Source organism: Delphinus delphis, chromosome 15 (genome assembly GCF_949987515.2).
Source record: "Delphinus delphis chromosome 15, mDelDel1.2, whole genome shotgun sequence".
In the NCBI taxonomy this organism is placed as follows: Eukaryota; Metazoa; Chordata; class Mammalia; order Artiodactyla; family Delphinidae; genus Delphinus; species Delphinus delphis.
In genome coordinates this window covers 32,970,027-32,982,035 of record NC_082697.1, presented here as the reverse complement: position 1 = coordinate 32,982,035, position 12,009 = coordinate 32,970,027, and the positions used below count along the sequence as shown (strand labels likewise).

The window sequence follows — 12,009 nt, the reverse complement described above, 5'->3', positions numbered from 1 at the left end:
CTGGAATGCAGGTTCTCAGGCCCCAACTCAGACCCACTGAGTCAGAATTTGCATCTTAACAAGATACCCAAATGGGGGAGGGGTGTTCTGAAGATGGCGGAAGAGTAAGACGTGGAGATCACCTTCCTCCCCACAGATACACCAGAAATACATCTACACGTGGAACAACTCCTACAGAACACCTACTGAATGCTGGCAGAAGACCTCAGGCCTCCCAAAAGGCAAGAAACTCCCCACATACCTGGGTAGGGCAAAAGAAAAAAAGAAAAAACAGAGACAAAAGAATAGGGATGGGACCTGCACCAGTGGGAGGGAGCTGTGAAGGAGGAAAAGTTTCCACACACTAGGAAGCCCCTTCACAGGCGGAGACTGCGGGTGGCAGAGGGAGAAACTTCGGAGCCGCGGAGGAGAGCACAGCAACAGGGGTGCGGAGGGCAAAGCGGGGAGATTCCCTCACAGAGGATCGGTGCCGACCGGCACTCACCAGCCCGAGAGGCTTGTCTGCTCTCCCGCCAGGGCAGGCGGATCTGCGAGCTGAGGCTCGGGCTTTGGTCGGAGCGCAGGGAGAGGACTGGGGTTGGCTGCGTGAACACAGCCTGAAAGGGTTACTGCACCACGGCTAGCCGGGAGGGAGTCCGGGAAAAGGTCTGGAGCTGCCGAAGAGGCAAGAGACTTTTTCGTCCCTCTTTGTTTCCTGGTGCGCGAGGAGAGGGGATTAAGGGCGCTGCTTAAAGGAACGCCAGAAATGGGCGCAAGCCGTGGCTAAAAGCACGAACCCCAGAGATGGGCGTGAGCCGCGGCAAAAAGCGCGGACCTCAGAGACGGGCGGGAGATGCCAAGGCTGCTGCTGCTGCCACCAAGGGGCCTGTGTGCGAGCACAGGTCACTATCCACACCCCTCTTCCAGGGAGCCTGTGCAGCCAGCCACTGCCAGGTTCCTAGGATCCAGGGACAACTTACCTGGGAGAACACACGGCGGGCCTCGGGCTGGTGCAATGTCATGCCGGCCTCTGCCGCCGCAGCCTTGACCCGAAATCCGCGCCCCTCCCTCCCGCCGGCCTGAGTGAGCCAGAGCCCCCGAATCAGCGGCTCCTGTAACCCCTTCATGTCTGAGCAAAAAACAGACGCCCTCCAGCGACCTACACGCAGAGGCGGGGCCAAATCCAAAGCTGAGCCCCAGGAGCTGTGAGAACAAAGAAGAGAAAGGGAAATCTCTCCCAGCAGCCTCAGAAGCAGCGGATTAAAGCTCCACAATCAACTTGATGTACCCTGCATCTGTGGATACATGAATAGACATGAATAGACAATGAATCATCCCAAATTGAGGAGGTGGACTTTGGAAGCAAGATTTATGATTTTTTCCCCTTTTCCTCTTTTTGTGAGTGTGTATGTGTATGCTTCTGTGTGAGATTTTATAGCTTTGCTTCCACCATTTGTCCTAGGGTTCTATCCGTCCGTTTTTTTTTTTTTTAATTTTTTTCTTAACAGTTAATTTTAATAACTTTATTTTATTTTACTTTATCTTCTTTCTTTCTTTCCTTCCTTCCCTCCTTTAGACAACGAATCATCCCAAATTGAGGAGATGGACTTTGAGAGCAAGATTTATGATTTTTCCCCTTTTCCTCTTTTTCTGAGTGTGTATGTGTATGCTTCTGTGTGAGATTTTGTCTGTATAGTTTTGCTTCCACCATTTGTCCTAAGGTTCTATCTGTCCAGTTTTTTTTTTTAATTTTTTTTCTTAATAATTATTTTTTAATTTAATAACCTTATTATATTTTAATTTATTTTATTTTACATTCTTTCTTTTTTCCTTCCTTCCCTTCTTCCATCCTTCCTTCCTTCCTTCCTTCCTTCCTCCCACCATCCCTCCCTCCCTCCCTCCCTCCCTCCTTTCTTTCTTTCTTTCCTTCTTTCCTTCTTTCCTTCTTTTCTTCTTTGTTTCTTTCTTCCTTCCTTCCTTCCTTCCCTCCTTTCTTTCTTTCTTTCGTTCTTTCTTCCTACTTCTACTAATTCTTTCTCTCTACTTTTTCTCCCTTTTATTCTGAGCCATGTGGATGAAAGGCTCTTGGTGCTGCAGCCAAGAGTCAGTGTTGTGCCTCTGAGGTGGGAGAGTCAACTTCAGGACACTGGTCAACAAGAGACCTCCCAGCTCCACATAATATCAAAAGGTGAAAATCTCCCAGATATCTCCATCTCAACACCAGCACCCAGCTTCACTCAACGACCAGCAAGCTACAGTGCTGGACACCCTATGCCAAACAACTAGCAAAACAGGAACACAACCCCACCCATTAGCAGAGAGGCTGCATAAAATCATAATAAGTCCACAGACACCTCAAAACACACCCCCAGATGTGGACCTGCCCACCAGAAAGACAAGATCAAGCCTCATCCACCAGAACACAGGCACTAGTCCCCTCCACCAGGAAGCCTACACAACCCACTGAACCGACCTTAGCCACTAGGGACAGATATCAAGAACAATGGAAACTACGAACGTGCAGCCTGCAAAAAGGAAACCCCAAACACAGTAAGATAAGCAAAATGAGAAGACAGAAAAACACACAGCAGATGAAGGAGCAAGACAAAAACACACCAGACCTAACAAATGAAGAGGAAATAGGCAGTCTACCTGAAAAAGAATTCAGAATAATCAAAGTAAAGAGGATCCAAAATCTTGGAAATAGAATAGACAAATTGCAAGAAACATTTAACAAGGACCTAGAAGAACTAAAGATGAAACAAACAATGATGAACAACACAATAAATGAAATGAAAAATACTCTAGATGGGATCAATAGCAGAATAACTGCGGCAGAAGAACAGGTAAGTGACCTGGAAGATAAAATAGTGGAAATAACTACTGCAGAGCAGAATAAAGAAAAAAGAATGAAAAGAACTGAGGACAGTCTCAGAGACCTCTGGGACAACATTAAATGCACCAACATTCGAATTATAAGGGTTCCAGAAGAAGAAGAGAAAAAGAAAGGGATGGAGAAAATATTTGAAGAGATTATAGTTGAAAACTTCCCTAATATGGGAAAAGAAATAGTTAATCAAGTTCAGGAAGCACAGAGAGTCCCATACAGGATAAATCCAAGGAGAAATATGCCAAGACACATAGTAATCACTCTGTCAAAAATTAAATACAAAGAAAGCATCTTAAAAGCAGCAAGGGAAAAACAACAAATAACACACAAGGGAATCCCCATAAGGTTAATAACTGATCTCTCAGCAGAAACTCTGCAAGCCAGAAGGAACTGGCAGGACATACTGAAAGTGAGGAAGGAGAAAAACCTGCAACCAAGAATACTCTACCCAGCAAGGATCTCATTCAGATTTGATGGAGAAATTAAAACCTTTACAGACAAGCAAAAGCTGAGAGAGTTCAGCACCATCAAACCACCTTTACAACAAATGCTAAAGGAACTTCTCCAGGCAAGAAACACAAGAGAAGGAAAAGATCTACAATAACGAACTCAAAACAATGTAGAAGATGGGAATAGGAACATACATATCGATAATTACCTTAAATGTAAATAGACTAAATGCTCCCACCAAAAGACCCAGATTGGCTGAATGGATACAAAAACAAGACCCATATATATGCTGTCTACAAGAGACCCACTTCAGACCTAGAGACACATACAGACTGAAAGTAAGGGGATGGAAAAAGATATTCCATGCAAATGGAAACCAAAAGAAAGCTGGAGTAGCAATTCTCATATCAGACAAAGTAGACTTTAAAATAAAGACTATTACAAGAGACAAAGAACGGCAGTACATAATGATCAAGGGATCGATCCAAGAAGAAGATATAACAATTGTAAATATTTATGCACCCAACATAGGAGCACCTCAATACATAAGGCAAATACTAACAGCCATAAAAGGGGAAATCAGCAGTAACACATTCATAGTAGGGGACTTTAACACCCCACTTTCACCAATGGACAGATGATCCAAAATGAAAATAAGTAAGAAAACACCAGCTTTAAATGGTACATTAAACAAGATGGACTTAATCGATATCTATAGGACATTCTATCCTAAAACAACAGAATATATATTTTTCTCAAGTGCTCATGGAACATTCTCCATGATAGATCATATCTTGGGTCACAAATCAAGCCTTGGAAAATTTTTAAAAATTGAAATTGTATCAATTATCTTTTCTGAAAACAACGCCATAAGACTAGATATCAATTACAGGAAAAGAACTGTAAAAAATACAAACACATGGAGGCTAAACAATACACTACTTAATAACGAAGTGATCACTGAAGAAATCAAAGAGGAAATAAAAAAATACCTAGAAACAAATGACAATGGAGACACGATGACCCATAACCTATGGGATGCAGCAAAAACAGTTCTAAGAGGGAAGTTTATAACAATACAAGCCCACCTTAAGAACAGGAAACATCTCAAATAAACAAACTCACCTTGCACCTAAAACAATTAGAGAAAGAAGAAGAAAAAAAACCCAAAGTTAGCAAAAGGAAAGAAATCGTAAAAATCAGATCAGAAATAAATGAAAAAGAAATGAAGGAAACAATAGCAAAGATCAATAAAACTAAAAGCTGGTTCTTTGAGAAGAAGACAAACCATTAGCCAGACTCATCAAGAAAAAAAGGGAGAAGACTCAAATCAATAGATTTAGAAATGAAAAAGGAGAAGTAACAAGAGACACTGCAGAAATACAAAAGATCATGAGAGATTACTACAAGCAAGTCTATGCCAATAAAATGGACAACCCAGACGAAATGAATAAATTCTTAGAAATGCACAACGTGCCAACACTGAATCCAGAAGAAATAGAAAATATGAACAGACCAATCACAAGCACTAAAATTGAAACTGTGATTAAAAATCTTCCAACAAACAAAAGCCCAGGACCAAATGGCTTCACAGGCGAATTCTATCAAACATTTAGAGAAGAGCTAAAACCTATCCTTCTCAAACTCTTCCAAAATATAACAGAGGGAGGAACACTCCCAAATTCATTCTACAAGGCCACCATCACCTTGATACCAAAACTAGACAAGGATGTCACAAAGAAAGAAAACTACAGGCCAATATCACTGATGAACATAGATGCAAAAATCCTCAAGAAAATACTAGCAAACAGAATCCAACAGCACATTAAAAGGATCATACACCATGATCAAGTGGGGTTTATACCAGAAATGCAAGGATTCTTCAATATACGCAAATCAATCAATGTGATAAACCATATTAACAAATTGAAAGAGAAAAACCATATGATCATCTCAATAGATGCAGAGAAAACTTTTGACAAAATTCAACACCAATTTATGATAAAAACCCTGCAGAAAGTAGGCATAGAGGGAACTTTCCTCAACATAATAAAGGCCATATATGACAAACCCACAGCCAACATCATCCTCAATGGTGAAACACTGAAAGCATTTCCACTAAGATCAGGAACAAGACAAGATTGCCCACTCTCACCACTCTTATTCAATACAGTTTTAGAAGTACTAGCCACAGAAATCAGAGAATCAAAGGAAATAAAAGGATTCCAAATCAGAAAAGAAGAAGTAAAGCTGTCACTGTTTGCAGATGACATGATACTATACATAGAGAATACTAAAGATGTTACCAGAAAACTACTAGAGCTAATCAATGAATTTGGTAAAGTTGCAGGACACAAAATTAATGCACAGAAGTCTCTGGCATTCCTATACACTAATGATGAAAAATCTGAAAGTGAAATCGAAAAAACACTCCCATTTACCACTGCAGCAAAAAGAATAAAATATCTAGGAATAAACCTACCTAAGGAGACAAAAGACCTGTATACAGAAAATTATAAGACACTGATGAAAGAAATTAAAGATGATACAAATAGATAGAGAGATATACCATGTTCTTGGATTGGAAGAATCAACATTGTGAAAATGACTCTACTATGCAAAGCAATCTACAAATTCAATGCAATCCCTATCAAACTACCACTGGCATTTTTCACAGAACTAGAACAAAAATTTTCACAATTTGTATGGAAACACAAAAGACCCCGAATAGCCAAATTAATCTTGAGAACAAAAAACGGAGCTGGAGGAATCAGGCACCTGACTTCAGACTACACTACAAAGCTACAGTAATCAAGACAGTATGGTACTTGCAGAAAAACAGAAAGATAGATCAATGGAACAGGATAGAAAGCACAGAGATAAACCCATGCACATATGGTCACCTTATCTTTGATAAAGGACACAGGAATGTACAGTAGAGAAAGGACAGCCTCTTTAATAAGTGGTGCTGGGAAACTGGACACGTACATGTAAAAGTGTGAGATTAGATCACTCCCTAACACCATACACAAAAATAAGTTCAAAATGGATTAAAGATCTAAATGAAACTATCAAACTCTTATAGGAAAACATAGGCAGAACACTCTATGACATTAATCACAGCAAGACCCTTTTTTACCCATCTCCTAGAGAAATGGAAATAAAAATAAACAAATGGGACCTAATGAAATTTCAAAGCTTTTGCACAGCAAAGGAAACCATAAACAAGACCAAAAGACAACCCTCAGAATGGAAGAAAATATTTGCAAATGAAGCAACTGACAAAGGATTAATCTCCAAAATTTACAAGCAGCTCATGCAGATCAATAACAAAAAAACAAACAACCCATCCAAAAATGGGCAGAAGACCTAAATAGACATTTTTCCAAAGAAGATACAGATACAGATACAGACTGCCAACAAATACATGAAAGAATGGTCAACATCATTAATCATTAGGGAAATGCAAATCAAAACTACAATGAGATATCATCTCACACCAGTCAGAATGGCCATGATCAAAAAATCTAGAAACAATAAATGCTGGAGAGGGTGTGGAGAAAAGGGAACACTCCTGCACTGCTGGTGGGAATGTGAATTGGTACAGCCACTATGGAGAACAGTATGGAGGTTCCTTAAAAACTACAAATAGAACTCCCATATGACCCAGCAGTTCCACTACTGGGTGTATACCCTGGGAAAACCGTAATTCAAAAAGAGTCATGTACCAAAATGTTCATTGCAGCTCTATTTACAATAACCTGGAGATGGAAACAACCTAAGTGCCCATCACTGGATGAATGGATAAAGAAGATGTGGCACATATATACAATGGAATATTTCTCACCATAAAAAGGAATGAAATTGAGCTATTTTTAATGAGGTGGATAGACCTAGAGTCTGTCATACAGAGTGAAGTAAGTCAGAAAGAGAAAGACAAATACCGTATGCTAACACATATATATGGAATTTAAGAAAAAAAAATGTCATGAAGAACCTAGGGGTAAGACAGGAATAAAGACACAGACCTACTGAAGAATGGACCTGAGAATATGGGGAGGGGGAGGGGTGAGCTGTGACAAAGCGAGAGAGAGGCATGAACATATATACACTACAAAACATAAGGTAGATAGCTAGTCGGAAGCAGCCGCGTAGCACAGAGATATCAGCTCGGTGCTTTGTGACCGCCTTGAGGGGTGGGATAGGGAGGGTGGGAGGGAGGAAGATGCAAGAAGGAAGTGATATGGGAACATATGTATATGTATAACTGATCCACTTTGTTATAAAGCAGAAACTAACACACCATTATAAAGCAATTATACCCCAATAAAGATGTTAAAAAAAAAGATACCCAAATGATTTATCTGCATAGTATAGTTTGAGAAGCCTTGAATATGAAAGGTACATGAAACTGTTCATTTATTAAGGTAAATGAAACTGTAAAATAATAAACACATACATTGTCATTATTATAGTGTTGCCATATGTCCCTTGCTGTTTCAGTTGAGTGTCAAAGGCAGGTATCCCAAGGACCTAGTAAAGCACAATATTTCATACAGGACAGTGATAGTAACAATGCATAATAATCTTAGAGGAGCTCTGATATATTTCTAGAGAGAATATTCTGGCAAAAAATATTTACAATCATACCAAAACCCTTTACATTTTTACATACATGAAAAAAAATTTAACAAGATGTCCAGCATAGTCTTAAATTGGGGGAAAATGGAGACAATTTGAAACAGTAGATTTAATGGTTTAAAATAAATTATGTTTATCCAAACAGTAGAAAGCTTGCAATCACATTAAGTATTGTACAAATATGTGTATTATTAATACAATAACTAAGCAAGACTCATGCAGCATAATTTTTTAAAACTATTTTATTTGTTTCTCATTCTGCCTGTTGACATGAAAAAAGGTATTTATATTTCGCTCCTTGGATGAAAATCAGGGCAGCTTTTATAAAACACTTGGACCCTCTTAGATCTGAAAAGTGCTCCCAACATCAGTGGTCCTTTTAAAAAAAAAAATCTCACTTTGGTAAGAGATAGTCCAGTTCCAAGTAAAAATTTAAATGTCAGTCTTCATTCAAGGTTAAAATTTCTCCTTCCTTCACCTGTGCTTCCCACAGCTTCACCACCTACAGTGCTAGTTCTTAAAGGATGGCTAGGAATTATACACAAAGGAAGGGTCAGGGAAGGCAGTACAGATGGAAGGAACAGTCTAAACAAAGTGAGAAGCAACAAAAAGCACACCTTCCTTGGTGGGCTCTAAGGAAACCATCCTGCCAAGATAAAGTCCTCATAAATGGCAATAAACTCTCAGAAGCTGCCAGAAATTCAACCTATCAAAACTAAGTAGAATTTGAAATTTGCAAAAGGAATACTGCATGTGTGTGCCAATAGTATTGTGAGCTGTTGAGAGCATTGGTTTGAGAGTTAACCAGGTGTAAGTTCAAATCCCAAGTTTGCCACTTAGTAGCTGGATGACCTTGAGCAAATTGCTTAAGCTCCCTAAGCTTCAGTTTCCTCATCTGTAAAATGTCCCCTTAGGTTGTGAGGATTAAGTAACGTAATGCATACAAAGAACTAGACACTGTGCCTGGGACACAGATAGTGCTCAACAAAAGGCTAAATTTTGCCTTCATGACTCAGGAAACAGCAAGCTTGAACTTACCCTTCCCAGTGGTCAAGGATTGGAAACAACTGTCATTTGCAATTCCTACTGAGAAGTTGAGGTTGCCATCTGCCCCTGCCCCCTTCCCAAGAACCATCCTCTTCCCAGAAAAATGCAAGAGAGGTATTCACTGTGGCCCTGGAAGCCACAGGGCAAGACCCAGTCTCAAACTGGGCTCAGAAAAAGAGAGACATTTCTTTCAAGTAAGTACTTAGAGAAGACAAATTTTTAGAGACCAGTTAGACTGGAGTCCAGAGAGCCCTTCCAGAAAGCTCTGCCTTTTCTAAAATAATCTCAGGATATTCTTGAGATGCTGGAGGTCAGGGAAGTGAAACCCAATAATGATGGATTACATTTTCCACCAGCCTGGACGAAGGGGAGAAGAAGTCATGGAAGAAGGAGTGGTTTAAAATATTTTTGAAAAATTATTCATTTTAAATTTGTTAACAAATTAAAATTTATACTTGATTAAAAGCAACTGTCCCATAACTCACTCCTTGCCATCCAGTGTCCTGTTCCCAGAGACAACTATTTCTAATTCTTTTAGCTCTTTCTCCTGGGTGTCAAGTCCATATCTCTATACAGTGAAGCCTCACTACTCGATGGGTCCATATTTGTGAATTTGTCTACTAGCTAAAATTTATTTGTAACTCCAGAATTAATACTCAAGGTGCTTTTGTGGTAGAAACAAAAAATTTGAATCATCTCTAACATGCTTTTGCCCAGGTGAGGTAGAGCAAGGCAGTAGTCTGCCTTCTTGTTTCAGCTCTCACACAGATGTCTTCAAAAATAATCAATAAAAAATCTATAATAGGAAAATAAAAGAGTTTTATTTGACCCAAATTAAGGACTATGGTCAGGGAGACAGCCTCTCAGATTAATCTGAGGAGCTGCTCTGGAGAAGCATGGTTTTCAGCACAGTTGTACATCTTGTCAGAACAAAGAACATCAAACAAGTCAGGGACACCATCCTTTCAAGGTTTCAAAAATAAACAGATGTCCTTGACACCTAGGAAGGCAGTCTTATCACTGAAGGAATACCAGCATTGGCATCACAGGAAGAGAGGCATTTAATCTTTATTGTTAATGTGGACATTCTTTACTTCTAGTCAATGTACTTTTTTCTTTAATGATTAAAGCAGATGTACAATGTATGTTTGATAGACCACAAACAGGCTGTTTAGGTTAACATAAAATTTAAGTCAAATCATGTATAATCCAGAAACCAGACGTTCCCATACCTCAATATGTGAAAATTTCCTTCCATTATTTCTCCCTTCTGATTGAAAATCTTTGAATAGAAAGCACTGATGATCAAAATATTTGTCTCTCAATGCCAGGGTAGTTTCTGCCTGCCCTGGGTCCATCATGTCCCTCAGTGTTAGGCTTCCGTTTTTGTTGTTTATACATGTAAAGAGATTTGCCTAAGAGGGAGGTGGCCCATCGTTCAAGCAGAGTGCCTTCACTGAGCAGGGCTGCAGCGGAGCAGAGCCTGAGTGCAGCTGGAACCAAGTGGAGCACAGCCCCAGCATGCGGCGGAGACAATGACCCTGCCTGGCCCTGCCCCTGAGGCAGACCTGGCAAGGAGGAAGATTGTCAGGTGCTCTCCATTCAGAGCCATGTCATCTGTGGCTACATGGGCAATCAGGCGGTCACACTCCCACTACATGTTTTGGGGTTCAAGATTGATGTAGTGAACTCTGTCCAGTTTTTAAACCACACAGGCTACTCACACTGGAATGGCCAAGTGCTGAACTCAGATGAGCTCCACGAGCTGTATGATGGGCTGGAGCTGAACAACATGAACAAATATAACTATGTGCTCACAGATTACATGAAAGATAAGTTCTTCCTGGCCATGGTGGTGGACACCAGGAAGGAGCTGAAGCAGCAGAACTCCAGGCTCTTGGTCATGTGTGTCCCCGTGATGGGAGACAAGTGGAACAGAGAAGTTTCCATCTACCTCCCTGAGGACCTTCTTCTGGTTTACAGAGAGAAGGACATGCCAGTTGCAGACATCATAACCCCCAACCAATTTGAGACTGAGTTGCTGAGCAGCAGAAAGATTCACAGCCAAGAAGAAGACTTAGCAGTGAGTGATGGACGTGCTGCACTTAATGGGCCTCAACACAGTGGTCATCACCAGCTTAGACCTGCCATCGCCAAGGGGCATTAACTACCTGATCATGCCAGGGAGCCAGATGACCCAGACCCCTGACGGCACCGTGATGATGCAGAGCATCCTCATGGAGATGTGCAAGGTGGACACAGTCTCCATAGGCACCGGGGACCTCTTCACTGCCGTGCTCTTGGCATGGATGCACAAGCAACTCAACAGTCTCAAGGTGGCCTGTGAAAATACTGTGTCGGCCATGCACCATGTTCTGCAGCAGACCATCAAGTGTGCAAAAGCCAAGGCTGTGGAAGGACTGAAGCCCAGCCCAGCCCAGCTGTAGCTGAGGACTGTCCAGAGCAAGAAGGACATCAAGATCCCAGAGATCATCATCCAGGCCATAGTGCTGTGAGAGCCGTATGAACCCACCTCCTTAACACCCAGCGTTAGGTGTCTCCATTTCCATCCTTGTGAAAAATGTAACGTCTGCCTTAGAGCTGTGACCAAAATTTGACATTTTTTTCATTCATGAGAAAAAAAAAAAAGAAGAGATTTGCCTAGTTATCCACTTGGGGGGTGGGAGGGAGGGGGTGTCTAATCAGACATAGTGAACAAGCACAGATGTATGCTAATGGGGAAACATTTTATAGGCTATACATTTTATCAATTATGTTGAATTGTCACATAAACATTGTTACACCTGCTTTTCTTAAAATTTTATTTTGTTTATATTTTTATACAGCAGGTTCTTATTAGTCATCAGTTTTATACACATCAGTGTATACATGTCAATCCCAATCACCCAATTCATCACATCCCCACCCCTGCCGCTTTCCCCCCCTTGTGTCCATACGTTTGTTCTCTACGTCTGTGTCTCAATTTCTGCCCTGTAAACCGG

At 40.8% G+C, this 12,009-nt stretch overlaps 1 pseudogene; it reads left to right on the top strand.

Annotated features, from left to right (window-relative positions):
• The first annotated feature begins 10,799 nt into the window (after nucleotides 1–10,799).
• Nucleotides 10,800–11,523, top strand: LOC132437633 (pyridoxal kinase pseudogene; annotated as a pseudogene).
• Nucleotides 11,524–12,009: the final 486 nt, after the last annotated feature.